The sequence below is a fragment of the Sminthopsis crassicaudata genome, chromosome 4 (genome assembly GCF_048593235.1).
Source record: "Sminthopsis crassicaudata isolate SCR6 chromosome 4, ASM4859323v1, whole genome shotgun sequence".
NCBI lineage: Eukaryota > Metazoa > Chordata > Mammalia > Dasyuromorphia > Dasyuridae > Sminthopsis > Sminthopsis crassicaudata.
In genome coordinates, this window is record NC_133620.1 from 262,587,332 (window position 1) to 262,605,324 (window position 17,993).

Consider the following 17,993-nt stretch of genomic DNA (forward strand, 5'->3'; position numbering starts at 1 on the left):
AAACAGCTAGGAGGTATAGTGGAAAGAATGCCACTTGAATTATAAGAATGATCATGCTTCTCCCAATCCATGATCTTACTCTTTCTTTTTCCACCATATCTGCAAAATCATATATTAAAATCATTGTCTTTCATGTAGCTTATTCACACCTATTATGAGGTGAGAAACTCTGTGATGACTGTTTTAGGGAATCTCATAGTGTTTTAGAAAAAAGACTAGATTTAGAGTTGCAGAAGAACTAAATTCAAATCCCATCTTTTCAATGTGTGGCTCCAAGAAGCTATAGCACAGCCAGTGGCTAAATCCTGGTAAAAATCATCTCAGCAGATGGCCTAACTCAGGTTGAGAGTAACCAATGGGCATCAAACCTGTTGGGGAGTTAGGGGAGTTTCTACCACAAGCATGTGAAGGTTTCCCCCCATCTCTACTGCTACAGAATGGGCAGATGAGAACAATTTGTTCCAATGACTGTTAAGGCAGAAGAAGCAGACATCAAAGTCATCCATGACATCACAGGCCATCATCATCTGTCTTTTTGACTTTTGTTTTATCACTGGATTTGAGGACTCTGGAAGAGAGAGTAAGATTGATTACTTTGCATAGTTCTGCCTTTCCCAAATCCAATTTTTGCACAAGTCAAAACACTACCCTATGATGTCACTGGTACTCTTAGAAAACGAAAGACAGACAACAACAAAACAAGTGTGACTTTGGGTGTGTCACTTTTGTGATTGGAGTCCTCAGAGCTGAGGATATTTATAGACAACTGATTCTTTGGCCTCCAAGGTTTGCAACTCCAAAAACATCTAAGAGAAGGCTTCTTCTGGGTGAGATCATTCATTTTTCTCTCCTGGTTTGAGCAGAAATCTTATCTCACTCCCACTTGAAAAGCTCACTTACTTGTATGTTCTTTAATATGTTCTAATTTATAGTATTTATTTGATTTCTATTTGCTATTGTGTTTGGATAAATAGGTTTGTTTACAATTTGTGATGGACTTTTGTATAACTAGTACTTTTTTAGGAAGGGAATAAACTAGCTAGGGTTATAATAATAATAATAACAACAACATAACTTTTAGATAGAGCTTACTATGTACCAGTTACTATGCTGAGCACTTTATAATTATTTTCTCATTTGATGCTCACAATGACTTTGTGAGGTAGGTGCTTTTATTAGCATCATTTTACAGATGAGAAAAAGTAAAGGTCTAAGAATGGATTGGAATTCAGGCCTTTCCGACTTCAGATGGGTATTCTTTCCAATATACCTCCTAGCTGTTTCTAGGTAGCTATCCATCTTCATAAGAATAATCAGAGAATAAAAGACCACAGGTATTGAAACCTAGCAACAATCTAGTGACAATCAAAAAAACTAGGTCTGCAACCAAAAATATCACATCCAGCAAAATTATCTATAATTTTGAATGAGAAAAAATGGACATTCAACAAACTTACAGATTTTCAGGACTTTCTATCAACCAAACCTGAACTTAACAGAAAACTTAACATATAAGAACTATTATTAAATTTAAAATGAATGTTAAAGAACTCAACATGGACAAACTGTTTAAACATGGACAAATTGTTTATTTTTTCAATATGGGAAATATATACTATATGTTTAAGATTCACATCAACAATAGGGTAGCTCAAAAGAAAGATTGACAAAGTCAAGGTAAAAATATTAATCATATCATACAAATGAGGTACAGAGGAAGAATAGACACATAGACATTAAAGGGGGAAGAAGGGCTCTGATAACCTACTCATATCTGGAATGGGTTCAATTAGCAATATGACATATATAACACCCTTCAAAATCTACAAAGAATTAAGGAGGGAAGGATGGGCAGATAGAGAAACAAAGGAGGAGGGAAGACGATAAGGGAGGGAGGAGGTTAAGTAATAGCAAGGCAAGTTATGGAGTAGAATTTAATTAAAGAGTCAGCAGGGATAAGAAAGACATGTGAGGGGGGGAGAAGTGAGTGTGTTTATGTAGGTATATATTTGTTTTTGTATGTATATCTATGCATATATATATATATCTACATATGTATATATAAATATGTCCTTTCTTAATTATAGCCTGTTTTTGGGGGGGGGAAGATGAAAGGGGGAAAAAAGAATAAAGTAAAAAAGTTGAATAGAAGAGAACAAAAGAACAATTTACAAGGACATAAAGAAAAGATACATAGTATAATTTCTTCTACTAATAGATATACTTTCTTGAACTGGTATTTGTTGTTCTATATTTTGAATACTTTCTGATGTTCTGCTGAGACATGACAATCTTCTCTTTTGTTTTGTATTCCTTTTCTATTTTTTTTTTTATTCTATTTCTTTAAATAAAATAAATTTGAAAAAAAAAATCAGGGAAGTAGTTTTCATTCTAAAACTTTAAATTAAAATTCCTAGAAATATTCTAGGAAAGGGCAGGTAGATTTAAATCTCCCCCTCGCTATCTCTTGAAGATAAGACACCTCTTCCAGCTTTGAAGATCCTAGAAGAAATTCAGGAAAATGTTGTCATCTCTATCTTGTCCTTCTAGTGTTGCTAAATAAAGATCCAGGATAATTTGCATGACCTTGATCTAGCTTTGAGGGATAGCAAAAGGAATGTATTCATTCCAACCCAACATCAGACCTGATGGAAAAATCAAAATCAATAAAAATTCAGATTAGATCTGAGGAATTTTTACTGTGCTGAATAGGCATGATATTTAGAGTGATTTTCAGAAAATCTGAAATAATCCTCAGGCTATGGTTTGGCTCAAGAAGTAGCCAACTCAAAATATAAACATCTTCCTAAGGGGAAAATGCTGCCTATCAGTTGCTGATCACCAGAGAGGCTACAGATAGATAGTAAAGCAGCTTATCACCAAAAGCTGCCAATGGCAGGTCAGTTTAAAAAAAAAAAAAATTTGAAGGTGACAACAGCAGTTCTCCAAGCAAGCAGCATATGGTAAACTCAGAGTGTGAAAAAGTATTCCAAATGGGACACAACCAAGGAATGTAAGCTGCAGAAACTATGAATATTCCACTTCCCACTGGAAGTATGACAATTTGTGGAAGATTATGTGTATGGGAGCAGAGGCAAATTTTCTTCCACATTGTTGTTCTTCAGTCATGTCCAACTCTTCATGTCCCCATTTAGGGTTTTCTTGGCAAAGACACTGGAGTGATTTGCCATTTCCTTTTCCAGCCCATTTTACAGATGAGGAAACTAAGACAGGGTCAAGTGACTTGCCTAGGGTCATATAACTAATAAGTTTTGGAAGCCAGATTTGAACTCTGACTCCAGACCTGGTATTCTATCCACGTTGCTATGTTGTATTGACCTCATAATCTATTTTAAATAAATTTTCTTTGATTTATCATAACTTCATCTGGCTATCAAATTGATTATCCTAAACTGTCTAACCATGCTACTTCCACCCCCACTCTACCTCCATTTGATAAACTCCATTGGTATTAGAAACAAATGTTAAATCTCTTTGGCTTTTGGAGCCCTTCACAAACTATCTTATACTTCACTCTTCTCCATACACTCTGATATACCCATTGTCTCTGATCTTCTAACTGTTCTACTTACAAAGATACTTCATATCCCAGGCCTATATATATATATATATATATATATACACTGGCTGTTCTTCATGCCTGGAATATTCTCCCTCCTTATCTCATAATAATTATTTTTAAATTCAAAAAATATTTTCTAACAACCTACTGCACAGCACTGCAACAGGTTAGTTGTTAGTATTGTTTTCCCTAGATCTATTTTTGACCATTTTGTGAAAAATAAGTCCAATACTGAAAAATTAATTTATAACCTATAAAATGTTATGTAAATGTATTGGAAAATAATAATATTATTAAAATTTTCAAATAATACTTTAATAATAAGTATGAAAGAAAACCACAAAGTAGACACAATTAAAATGATTTATTCAAATGTAATTAAATATTTTTCTTTCTTTTTTGTTTAGACTTATGATTTCATTGGTCCCAGGAATCTCCCAGTGAGGAAATTCCCTCCATCAATACAAATTGTCTTAGAGAATAACCTAGAGTACCATAAGTCCAAGTAGTATATCAACATTTTTTCAGGTACCTACTGTTTTAAATTGGGAGAGAGATACAGTGCTCATGAATGGGTAGTTTACAGTTGTGGTACAAGGTATTCTTAACCTTTTTTGTTTAGTGCAATGGGTAAATATGCTCTAGACTTGGAGTCAGAAAGACCTGAATTCAGATCCTGCCTCAAATAAAGATAGCTGTAAGACCTTAAACAAATCACTTACTCTTTCCAGTTTTCTTATCTGTACAAAACTTTCTCAGTTTCCTCATCTGTATAAACAAGCTATTGTACCAGATTGTTGTGATGATCAAATGAGATAATATATGTATAATGCTTTGCAAACTTTAAAGTACTATATAAATGCTAATTATAATGATGATAGTGGTAGTAAAAACCTACTGATTCTTCAGAATAATATTTTAAATACATCTAATAAAATATAGGGGATTATAAATGAAACTAATTATAATAAAATATAGTTATTAAAATACTATATATATTTTAAATGTATTGTGAAATGAGAGACATTGACTGAAATGACCTCAACAGTCTCTTTTATCTCTAATTCTATGATCTTATGACCCCACAATTCTGTAACTAAGCATTTATGAAACACTTCAAATACTTGGCCAAGTTTCAAAGTTATTCAAATATGCCAAATATGATAGCACAAAAACCACATTTTTAATGTTTTGTAATTTCAAAGAAAGGAGACAATACTAAACCAGAATCAGAATAAAAGCCTTTAAGAACCAGGGACAGCTAGGTGGTGCAGTGGATAGAGTATCAGCCCTGAAATCAGGAGGACCTGAGTTCAAATCTGGCCTCAAGCACTTAACACTAATTAGCTTTGTGATCCTGGGCAAGTCACTTAGCCCCAATTGCCTCAACAACAAAAAAAAAAAAATATGACCAAAAACAATTTCCCACTCCATCAGCCCTAGGAAATCAGAATTTCCTTAGCATAGACTTTAAAATAAAAAATATCTTTCTAATCATCATCTAAGGATCAAAGTGTTAGAGGTGGGGCATAGCTAGTCTAGTTGTTAGTTAGTTAAGTTTAAGTTTGGGAAAGAAATGAGGGACTGAAATACTCATCAGTTATCAATAGTTAATCAGAGGAGATATAATAAGCATAGGAAGGATATTCAATAAGGAATCTTTGGCATACAGAAACGTGGCTAATCAGCAGATCAGGGTATGGTGACTCACTAGGTCTTGGAACATCTGCCAAGTCTGAATGGCCTTACCTCTCAGTCAGCCACTTCAATATGGCCAAAGTACCAGGAAAGCTGCCAAGATAGGCAGAGGGGGATTAAGCTTACTTAGCCCTCTAGGACAATTAAGAACCTATATAGCTTTCAGGGGAAAACTAGATAAACAAGTGTTGGAGGAATGGGAGAATCAAGTGAATAGGATTAAAAATATCCCAAGTTTTTAACCATGGGTCACATGACCAGAGATTCTCAAAAAGAAGGCTCCATGAGCAATTTATGATTTTGTTCTACTTCAATCACAAACTAACTATAAGCTTTCTAACTTCTGGAAGTAATTAGTTAAATACCTGTAGTTACACCCTTCATGCCTTATAAAAATTTCAGTCAGTTTATCCCTTGAAGTTAGGATGCTAAACTTTTTGATTATCTCAGTAATTCTTTAAAACTGCATGATTTGGAAAATAGGTTCTGGAGAGATAGTTTAAGAATTATTGTGCTATCTGAGAGTCAGGGTTTTAAAAAAGAGCCTAGATAGCATCTTTCAAGGAACAATCAAGGAAAACTGCTCTGATATTCTAGAACTAGAGGATAATGTAGAAATTGAAAGAATCAACTGATCACTTCCTGAAAGAGATCCAAAAATGAAAACTCCCAGGAAAATTTTAACCAAATTCCAGACCTCCCAAATCAAGAGCAAAATACTGCAAGCAGCCAAAAGAAAAAAAATCCAAATTTTACGGAACTGCATTCAGGATAACACAAAAATTAGCAATTTCTGCTTTGAAGAATGGAATGGCTTGGAATATGACCTTCCAAGGGCAAAGGAGATAAGATTACAATGAAAAATAGTTTGTTTCTTCAAAAGAAAAAACAAAAATTCCATGAAATAGAGGACTTTCAAGCATTCATAATGGAAGCCTAGAGTTGAACAGAAAATTCGACTTACAAATACAAAATACAAAAGAAGTATGAAAAATAATTAGGAAAGATAAATCAGAGAGGATTCCATAAGATTTAACTGTTTGTATTCCTACATAGGAAAATATTTATAACTCCTAAAATTTACCAATATTAGTATAGTTAAAAGCAATACCCATAGACCAAAAGCAGAGGTATGAGTTGACTATTGTCAAAATATTTGGAGACTCCCTATTTCCCAGGGCTAAGGTCCAGCAAACAGGTTGTAACATGAATTTGGCATAAGCACAATTCTTTGTATTTTGGATTATCTGATGCTCTGGCAAAGTGTATTGTTTTGATCAGTACTAGCTATTCACTGAGGGAGTTGGCCCTATTCCCCAAAGACTTGAGGGTCAGAAACAGATGATCTATCACATCTCATGAACATGGTCATAGTCCCCATATATTGTAACTGTCAAGTGTACCAAATTTGATACTGCCACACTAACTCTGGTTCTGTACCCTGCTGTGAGACAATCAGTTTGGAAACTACTCCCACAGAACCCAGGCTCTCCTGCATTGTCCATGCATGAACTTGCTATGAAAAGTACTTTAAATTATAGAAATTGACAACTAAAACTGTAAATAATAATAATAATAATAAAATATCAAAACTTTTTAAAAATCAGCATTATATGTAATAAGGAAAAACTAGAACTATCCCCAATAAGACCAAGGGTGAAACAGGGTTACCAACTATCCATTATTATTCAATATTGCATTAGAAAGACTAGCTTTGGCAATGAGAGAAGAAAAAGAGATTAAAGGAATTAGAGTAGGTAATGAGGAAACCAAATTATCACTCTTTGCAGATGATAATATTTAGAGAACCCTAGAAAATCAACTTAAAAACTACTAGAAATAATCACAACTTTAACAAAGTTATAGCATACAAAATAAATCCACATAAATCATCAGCGTTCTTACACGTCACTAACAAAATCCAACAGCAAGAGATACGTAGAGAAATTCCATTTAAAATAAATGTTGATAATATAAAATATTTGGGAATTTATCACTATATAAGCAAAACTACAAAACACTTTCTACACAAATAAAAGATCTGAGCAATTAGAAAAATATCAAGTGTTCATGGATAGTTGAACGAATATAATAAAGATGACAATATTCTTTAAACTAATTTATTTATTTAATGCTATACCAATCAAACTCCCAAGAAACTATTTTACTGAACTAGAAAAAAATAACAACAAAATTCATCTGGAATAACAAAAGGTCAAGAATTTCAAAGGAATTAATGAAAAGAAAAGCAAGTGAAGGTGGCCTAGCTGTACCAGATCTAAAACTATATTATAAAGTAGCAGTCATCAAAATCATGTGGTACTGACCACATGACTCTAAGAAATAGAGAAGTTGATCAGTGAAATAGGTTAGGTTCACTGAACAAAATAGCTAATTACCATAATAATGTAGTATTTGACAAACCCAAAGGCCCCACCTTTTGGGATAAGAATTCACTATTTGACAAAAACTGCTGGGAAAATTGGAAACTGACATGACAGAAAGTAGGCATGGACTCACACTTAACACTATATACCATAATAAGGTCAAAATGGGTTCATGATCTAGACATAAAGAATGATACTATAAACAAATTAGAAGAACATAGGATAGTTTACCTTTCATATTTGTGGAGGAGGAAGGAATTTGTGACCAAAGAAGAACTAGACATCATTACTGATCATAAAATAGATAATTTTGATTATATTAACTTAAAAAGGTTTTGTACAAACAAAATTAATGCAGACAAGATTAGAAGGGAAGCAATAAACTGGGAAAACATCTAAAATATATAGAGAGAGAATTGACTCAAATTTATAATAGTTCAAGCCATTTTCCAACCGATAAATGGTCAAAGGATATGAACAGACAATTTTCAGATGAAGAAATTGAAACTCTTTGTAGCTATATGAAAAGGTGCTTCAAATCACTATTGATCAGAGAAATGAAAATTAAGACTATTCTGAGGTACTAGTGCATATCTCTCAGATTGGCTAAGATTACAGGAAAAGATAATGACAAATGTTGGAGCAGATGTGCGAAAACTGGGACACTAACACATTGTTGGTGGAATTGTGAACAAATCCAAACATTCTGGAGAGCAATTTGGAACTATGCTCAAAGGGCTATCAAGCTGTGTATATCCTTTGATCCAGCAGTGTCTCTACTGGGCTTATATCCCAAAGAGATCTTAAAGGAGGGAAAGGGACCCACATGTGCAAAAATGTTTGTGGCAGCCTTTTTTGTAGTGGCAACAAACTGGAAACTGAGTGGGTGCCCAGTTGGGCAATGGCTGGATAAATTATAGTATAATGAATGTTATGGAATATTATTATGATCAGCAGGATGACTTCAAAAAGACTTGGAGAGACTTATTGGAAATGAGGCTAAGTACATTGAGCAGAATTCATTGTACATGGCAACAGCAAGATTATATGAAGATCAATTCTGATGGATGTGACTCTTCTTAACAATGAGATGTTTCAGGCCAGTTCCAATGATCTTGTGATGATGACAACCATCTACACCCAGAGACAGGACTGTGAGAACTGAACAACATAGCATTTTTACTTCTTTTGTTGTTTTATTTCTCATTTTTCTTCCTTTTTGATTTTATTTTTCTTGTGCAGCAAGATAATTGTGTAAATATGTATAACTATATTCAATTTACATATATTTTTACCATGTTTAACATATATGGGTTATTTGCCATCTAGGAGAGGGGGTAAAGGAAAAGGAGGGAAAATTGGAACATAAGGTTTTGCAAGGGTAAGTGTTGAAAAATTGTCCTTGCATATGTTTTGAAAACAAAAAGCTTCAATAAAAGAGAGAGTGAGAAGGGGATGTGAGGAAGAAAACCACATACTTTCATTTACCAAGATAGAGTACCCATGGAAACTAAGTGGTACAAGTGAAAGAATGCTAAGCTTAGAATCAAATCTAACTTCAAACTCTTACTAGCTGTTTCACCCAGCCAAATCACTTAAGCTATGTTGCCTCAGTTTCCTCAACTGCCTAATGGTGATAATAATAGCACCTACTTCCCCGAGTGGTTGTGCAAGAAAAATAAAATTATATTTGTAAAATCTTTAGGAAACAGCACATAGTAAGTACTACATAAATATTAACTATGATTATTATTGACTTTTTATCAACATGTATATGATTATGGAAGAGAATAATTATTCCATCGGAACAGATTTAGTAAAAGGAATGGTGGAATCACAATGAATGTTTAGACTGGCTTCCTATGACAGGCAGAAAATAAATCCAAAATGAGCTTTTCAGAAGCATATGAAGCTCTCTCCAGAAGAACTTGGACATGGGATCAGTTCAACTATACCCTCTTTCTCAGATTAAAAAAAAACAAACTCCTGAAAAAAAGTTTTTTCATGTTTCTCTCAGTGTATATAGCCATCTAATTTCAGTCCTTTTCAACACAGGACACATCAAAATTCTCTAGGAGTTTATTCAATAAGCAATCCCTATTGCTTGGAGATTAGAAAATTTAGTTAATTTTCTCTTACTCTTTATTCCAAAAGTTAGTTGAAATTCTTTCTTGTGTCCTTCATACTTTAAATATAAATGTAATAGAATTGAAAAATCATATATCAGGACAAGACAAATAGCTCATTAAGAAGAATAAAGAATATTAGTTGCCTGTGGATTTTAGGAATAAGCATCCTAAGAAGTTCAGGCATTTTGCTCTCACAAAAGGCAATTAATACAAATCTATTTAAAATGAAAAAAGAATAATTTGAGAATAAATTGAGGTGGTGCTTTGGAAAGAAGTGAGAAAGACAAGGAAAGAAAGAAAGCAGGAAAGAGAGAGAGGAAGGGAGGGAGGAAGGAAGTGATTAAGGTGAACCTTGAAACTGTGTCCCCTTTAATTTGTAAAAGAAGGGTGATTGGAGTCTCAGGTTCTCCCCTGGGAAAAGCATGCCTTTCCCAGACAACACCCAGTAAAGTGGTCTCATTCGTTTGGAGATCTGGCCAGAGATATGTGCACACACTCTATTGAATTGAAGATTAGTTAGGGACTACTCCTAGTAGCTCAACTCCCAAGATAAGCAATCTCTTTCCAATCAGAGATCTAAGCCTTGGGCATTAACAACATTGAAGACCCAATCCTCCGAAGGCTAATAAAAGACAGCTTTGAACCCAAAATCTCTGCAGAAGTCGGAAACAGGATTATGCTTTGCCAAGGAAGCTCTCTCTTGGCAAAGCTGCTTGCCAGGACCTTTGCCTACTGTGAAGATATTCTCTTCTCAGTGTTAACCTTTATTATTTTCCTAACAGGATATTTCACCCACCAAGAAGTCTGTTTTCCTAGCAAAGCTGGCTTCTCAGTGCCAAATTACTAATGAGGAGTTTTGCCCACTGAGAGAGCTTCTTCTTAGTGAACAATAAACTTCCCTTTTCTGCCACATAGATTTCAGGTTTGCAAATTCTTTTGCATTGGACCTGAGCCGACCAGAGGGAATTCCCCACCCCAATTATCACATCTCTTAATTATTACTAGCCTCATCATTTGCACCTCATCAGAAGGAAGGAAGGAAAGAAGGAATGAACAAAGTAATGAAGGAATGAACAAAGGAAGGAAGGAAGGAAGGAAGGAAGGAAGGAAGGAAGGAAGGAAGGAAGGAAGGAAGGAAGGAAGGAAGGAAGGAAGGAAGGAAGGAAGGAAGGAAGGAAGGAAGGAAGGAAGGAAGGAAGGAAGGAAGGAAGAGAAAAAACAGAAAAATATGAATAAATCAGCCAACAGGATTCTAGTGATGTAAATTCCTGATTTCTCATGTTAAAGTCAACACCAAGCCTTATATGGGATTCAGTAATACAGAAACTATTAGTATTTAAACAGTAAAGCATTTGACAAATGAAAAGTTTATAAAATCACATCAGTGGAACTGTCTTGTGAGGAAACACATTGGGGTTGGGAGGGAATCACCTACACAGCATAAAAAGAAATTTTGCCAATTTTTCCAGGATCTGAATATCTATGGTATCTAAAATTAAGTCTCAATCAGAGAATCTCTTCAGAAATCTCCACAAATGTAAAAGTTTTTAGTTTATTCAAAATAATATCCAACGTGAAATAGCCATGACCTGGGCTCCTACTGCCAGAAAGCCAGGTATGTTATATTTCACTCCTCCCTCAGGGTTCTCTAGTACCCTCAAAGAGGCTTGAGGGTATTTAGGTTTTCTGCCACTGTTTTCAGTCCCAACAGTAGTATTTCCCCAATTTTTTTCTTCAATCACTAAATAGTAGAATAACTTTTACATGTCAAGGCATCATCATGGTCCTTTTTGAGAATGAAGAACAAAAGCAACAACAACAACAAAGAAATACTTACTTCAAAGCTATAAGAAAAAAAATTGCTCCAACATGTGAGGGGCATGGCACACACCTCCCTTGTACCACTTTATACTCTTGGAGGAAGAAAGGGGATTAGGTTTAAAATTTAGCTCATTTCCTATATAGCATAGTCTCAAAGATGAAAATAATTCTTTGAAAATTAGAACTGTGCAAGGAAAAGCCAGGGAAATTATAAGTCTAAGAAATAACAAAATTGATTATAAAAAATAAGAAAATAGAACAAAATGTGAAATATAAGATAAATGACATCTGGAAAACAGATCAAGAAGAGAAAATATAAGAATTATTGGACTGCCAGAAAATTATGACCAAAAAGAGAATCTTCACACAATAATGCAGGAAATAAATCCAAGAAAATTGTCCTGGAGCATAGAACTTAAGGGTGAAGAAGAGATCCTGAAACTCTAAAACTTCTTGAAGGAGAAAATCTTCCACTCTGCCTCAGTGAGGGACCCCACCCAAGGGAAACAAAGATAAACAGCTTCATTCTGTTATCTAGGTGGGGTTGGTTCAGTCCTGAACTAAAAGAATTTCAACCATATTCAATTAAAGAAACTCATTCAATTCTATTTAAATTTAGCTCAAGCTGAAATCCAGCTTGTAGCCAAAACTCTTATTATAAAAGAGCCAATCTAAAATCCTCTCTTTGCAGAGGTTCTAGACATGCCAGCTATGCCATGCTTGCTATGCCAAGGAGGCCTCTGCCTACTGGATAAATTCTTTTCCAGTGCTATCCTCTCTTTCCCCTCTCCTATTTCCCTAATGAGACTTTATGCCTCTCTGTCAAGATTTCTTTTCTTTTTTTCCTTTTTTTAATTAAAGCTTTTTTATTTTCAATATGTATGCATGGAGAATTTTCTTTTTTTTTATTAATTTTATAATTATAAATTTTTTTTGACAGTATATATATGCATGAGTAATTTTTTTTATAACATTATCCATTGTATTCATTTTTCCAGATTTTCCCCTCCTTCCCTCTACTCCCTCCCCTTGATGACAGGCAATCCCATACATTTGACATATGTTACAATATAACCTAGATACAATATATGTGTGCAAATCCAATTTTCTTGTTGCCCGTTAAGTATTGGATTCCGAAGGTATAAGTAACCTGGGTAGATAGACAGTAGTGCTAACAATTTACATTCACTTCCCAGTGTTTCCTTCTCTGTGTGTAGTTATTTCTGTCCATCATTGATCAGCTGGAAGTGAGTTGGCTCTTCTTTATGTTGAAGATTTCCACTTCCATCAGAATACATCCTCATACAGTATTGTTGTTGAAGTGTACAGTGATCTTCTGGTTCTGCTCATTTCACTCAGCATCAGTTCATGTGAGTCTCTCCAAACCTCTCTGTATTCCTCCTGCTGGTCATTTTCTTACAGAGCAATAATATTCCATAACATTCATATACCATAATTTACCCAACCATTCTCCAATTGATGGACATCCATTCATTTTCCAGTTTCTAGCCACTAAGAAAAGAGCTGCCACAAACATTTTGGCACACACTTTCTCATCTTTAGTATTTCTTTGGGATATAAGCCCAGTAGTAACACTGCTGGGTCAAAGGGTATGCACAATTTGATAACTTTTTGGGCATGGTTCCAAATTGCTCTCCAGAATGGTTGGATTCTTTCATAACTCCACCAACAATGTATCAGTGTCCCAGTTTTCCCACATCCCCTCCAACATTCATCATTATTTGTTCCTGTCATCTTAGCCAATCTGTCTGTCAAGATTTCTAACCTTACTTCCAATTTCTATAATAAACCTCTTTTATCAATCTAGGCTTTCGGATTTGTAAATTCATTTACAGAGAATCCCTGCACCGCCAGAAGGAAGTTCCCCAAAACTCCCTGTCCTTGCACTGAATCCTAAAGGAGTGTAGGGGAGCCAAACTTCTCCATTTAGTTCCCTCAACCCCCGAACCTGCCACTAGACCTTATCATTTAACTCCCTGACCACCAGAAATCCTAATCTCATTTTGGTTCCCTAAATCTAAACCCCAAAATAAACCTCATCATATTTTTGGTTCCCATACTAGGAGCCGCAAAAACTAGACGACCTCATCAAAGGGAAAGTAGAAATAGAAAAAAATCCACCAATTGCCACTTCAAAGAGATCCTTTGTGGAAAATGCACAGGAATATCACTGCCAAATTTAAAAACCTCCAGATCAAAGAGAAAATTTTGCAAAAAACAAGGAAAAAACAGTTCAAATATGCTAGAGCTACAATTAGAATTGTACAAGAGTTATCAGCAGTTACAATAAAAGACTGCAGGTCCTATAATCTTATCTACCAACAATCAAAAGATTTTTGGCTTGTGGCCAAAATATCATATCCAGCAAAATTATCTATAATTTTGAATAAGAAAAAATGGACTTTCAATAAACTTACAGATTTTCAGGACTTTCAAACCAGAACTTAACAGAAAATTTAGCTTATAAGAGCCACTATCAAGATCATTTTTAAAGAACTTAACATAGACAACATGCTCTAAAATGGACAAATTGTTTGTTATTTTTACATGGGAAATGTATACTCTATGTTTAAGATTCACATCAACAATAGGGTAGCTTAAAAGAAAGGTTGGCAGAGTTAAAGTAAAAGCAGTAATTGTTTATACAAATGAGGTGCAGAGGAAGAATAGACACAGTGGTATTAGAGGGGGAAGGCTCATCGTTCTGAAAACTCATCACATTGGTAATGGGTTCGATAGGCAACACTACATATATACCATGAAGAGCATAGTGCCCTCCAAAATCTGTAAAGAAATAAGAGGGGAGGGCTGGGCAAATGGGAAGCAAAAGGTGAAGGAAGAAGAAAAGGGAGGGATCCTTGGGTAGGAGCAATAGTAAGTGATAATAATAGTAAGGCAAGTTATGGAGAAGAATTTAATTAAAGAGTCAGCAGGGATAGGAAAGCAATGTGTGTAGGGTGTGTATGTATATGTGAGTGTATGTATGTATGTATCTACATATGTGTACATAAATATATCTTTTCTTAACTATAGCTTGCTTGGGAGTGGAGGGGGATCAAAGGGGAAAGAAGAATAGAATAAATAAGATGTGCAGCAGAGAATCAAAGAACAATTTACAAGAAAGTAAAGAAAAAATGGACATTCACGAATATAATTTCTTCTACCAATATATGTACTGTATTGATCTGATCATTTGTTGTTAGATATTTTGAATTCTCCCTGATGTTCTGCTAGGCACATGACAATGTTCTCTTTTGCTTTATTTTGTTTTGTATTCCTTTTCTGTTTTTCTTACTATTTAATAATAATTTTAAAAAGAATTAAACTTAAAGCATTGCTCAATTAAGTGTTTTGTAATAGTTCTGCTTGTTCTCTGAGGCATTAACCCAATAATAATATGTTTTCAATATTCATTCATCCATTCATAAGTCCATCATTCATTAAACAAATATCTAAGTATTTTTGCCCTACCTTAATATTACACTGGAGGGCAGCAGAATAGAATATATAGAGTAGCTTAACACTAGGACTACTTCAACCTATCCAGAAGTGAAAATTATTTCTTCTTACCAGAATATAAGAGAGTTGTGCAATTAAGCTTTTTACATAAAATACTGTTAATATCTTGGAAGTTACTTCCCCATTGGGGAAAAAAAAGTGCAAGTTTTTGTTTCTGTTTTTAACTGAACTTTGACAAGTTCCAACTTTCTTGCCTTCTATCAACTCAACAAATATTTGTCAAGTATTTACTGTATTCAAGGCAAGGTATTATACATTTACTGTATTCAAGGCAACATTCTAAAACAAAAACAGGTTAGTCTCTGCCCTGGAGAATTTTTCTTTTTTCCTTCCTTCCATCTTCCTTTCTCACTTTCCCTCCCTTTCCTCTTTCTTATCCTTGTTATTCTTACATTTTCTTATTCAAGTGATTAACTGCATCCAAGCCTGAAATAAAAATTCAGAAAAAAAAAATGAAGAATCTAGTACCCCATGTTTGTATCCTGAGATGATTCTTCATACTAGGTTCCTTCTCTTCCTTCCCTCTCTTCTTCCTTCTTCATTCCCTTCTCTCTCCCTTTCACTCTTCTTTCCTTTGCTCTTCCTATTATTTCTCCTTTTCCATCCTTTTTTCTTTTGGTCCCCCTGTCTACCACCCACCTTTTCTTTTTTTCTTTCTTCCTTCATCCCTTTTTCCTACTTCCTTCCTCCTTCTGTCTGTCTGTCCCTCTTCTTCTTCTCTTTCTTTTTCCTTTTTCTTCCTCCCTCATCCTTTCTCTCTTTGGTCCCTCTATTTCCTATTTCTACCTTCTTCACTTTCTATTCTCTCTCATTTCAGAGTTTCTTCTTCCATTTAATAAACACTTGCCAATTGCAAGTGTTTATTATTGTTTTTTTTTTTTTTTTTCTGAGACTGGGGTTAAGTGACTTGCCCAGGGTCACACAGCTAGGAAGTGTTACGTGTTTATTATTCTTATTCCTGTGATCACCTGCATTCAAGCCTAAAATAAAGACCCAGGAAAAATAAATGAGGAATTCAGTACTCCATGTTTGTAGTCTGAGATGACTCTTCATGTTAAGTTCATCCCCTAGTCCTAAAATAACATTCATGTAGTTATCACTCAGTGATTGTCCTAGATGGATTGTATCAAAGGGCAATCAAATGTTTTCTAATTACCTGTGAGAGTAACATAAATATTGTATGCTTTTCCAAGTTTGAAGGGGAGCAGCAAATAGCCTGTTCCACCTCAAAACTTTCTAATGAATTGATCATAATAACTGCTCACATTAATGTGTCCTTTTTTAAACAGAAACAATGTGCTTTGCATTTGCTATTTTATTTAATCTCAAATAGATAATGCCATCATCCATATTTTACAGCTAAATAAACTGAATTTCTAAGAATTCAGTGCTTTGCCCAACTCACACAGCTCAAATATGCAAATAGGTCTGTGATCACATCAATTTAGGATGCAGTTTGCATTCTATCCACGCTTATCTATTCTGTGTCACTCTTGTCTATCTCCCCACCAAAAAAATCTTACCACAGGGAAGGTCTCCCCTAACTGCCTGAAGACCTCACTTTCTCTTTACAATAGCTAGGATACCCTGGGAAGCTAGATGGCATAGTGGATAAAGCACTAGGCTTAGAATCAGGAAGGCTTATTTATCTTCATGAGTACAAATCTGGTATTAGATACTTAGTAGCTATATGATTATTGACAAGTCACTTAGCCCTATTTGCCTAAATTCCTCATCTATTAAATAAGATGGGGAGAGAAATGACAAGCCACTCCAATATCTTTGTGAAGAAAACCCCAAATGGAGTCACAAAGAGTTAGACACAAAAAATGGCCCAGCAATAACAAAATGGGATACCCTGATTGCTCTTCTCTTAACCTTCATCATGGTATCATAATTAACCCATTTCTTCCTAGCACACAATTCCTCAATGAAGTATTTAACTTTTTTTTGGTTTTCAATTGGTGCTGTTTTGCAGTCTGCTGACACACCATATATATATATATATATATATATATATATATATATATATATATATATATATATATATATATATATACATATATATATACACACATATATTTATATAAAATATTTGCTTTTAATTCTTCATAAGTTGTATTCTATATTTTATAGTCTTATAGAAATATTAGTAGAATAGGCCTTCGCTCCCTTTATTAGAATGTAAGCCCTTGGAGAATAGGAATGATCTTGCTTTGGAAACCCCAGGTCTTAACACAGTACTTTATACAGAATAAGTAAATGTTCTTTTATTTACTCATTTCTTCATGGGAAATTTGGTATCAATAGGGACCTTTGCAATTCCTGAAAGCAAACAAGATGACTCCCTATTTCTCTTCCTTAATTCTGAGCCCAACTTTTTGTCCATCTCTACCATTCTACCCTGACATCCATACTCCTGAAGAAATTTCCATAGGATATCTGTCCAAATGCATGTACAATAAAAATTGAATCCCTTGATCTTTTCTGGGTGAATGGCCAGACTAAATTCCTTTAAGTGATTAGAGATTTATTTCAAGAGGCTCTAAAATATTCTGAGACTTGACAAAATAGTGCAATGTCCTCTGAAAATAAAAATATCCACAAGACTTCAGCATCCACTGGGAATAGTTCTTTGATCTGGACCCTGCCCTGGTTCTACAACACTGTGACAAATCTAGAATCTGGGAATCTAGATCTATTTTTTGCCTTGGCTGACATTTATTATGAGAGAGTCATTGGATAGAATTATTTCCAATATAAAATATATTTTCCAATGTATAGGAATATGTATGAGTCCTCTTGTGAAAGAATGTTTATGGTGGCATTTTTCCT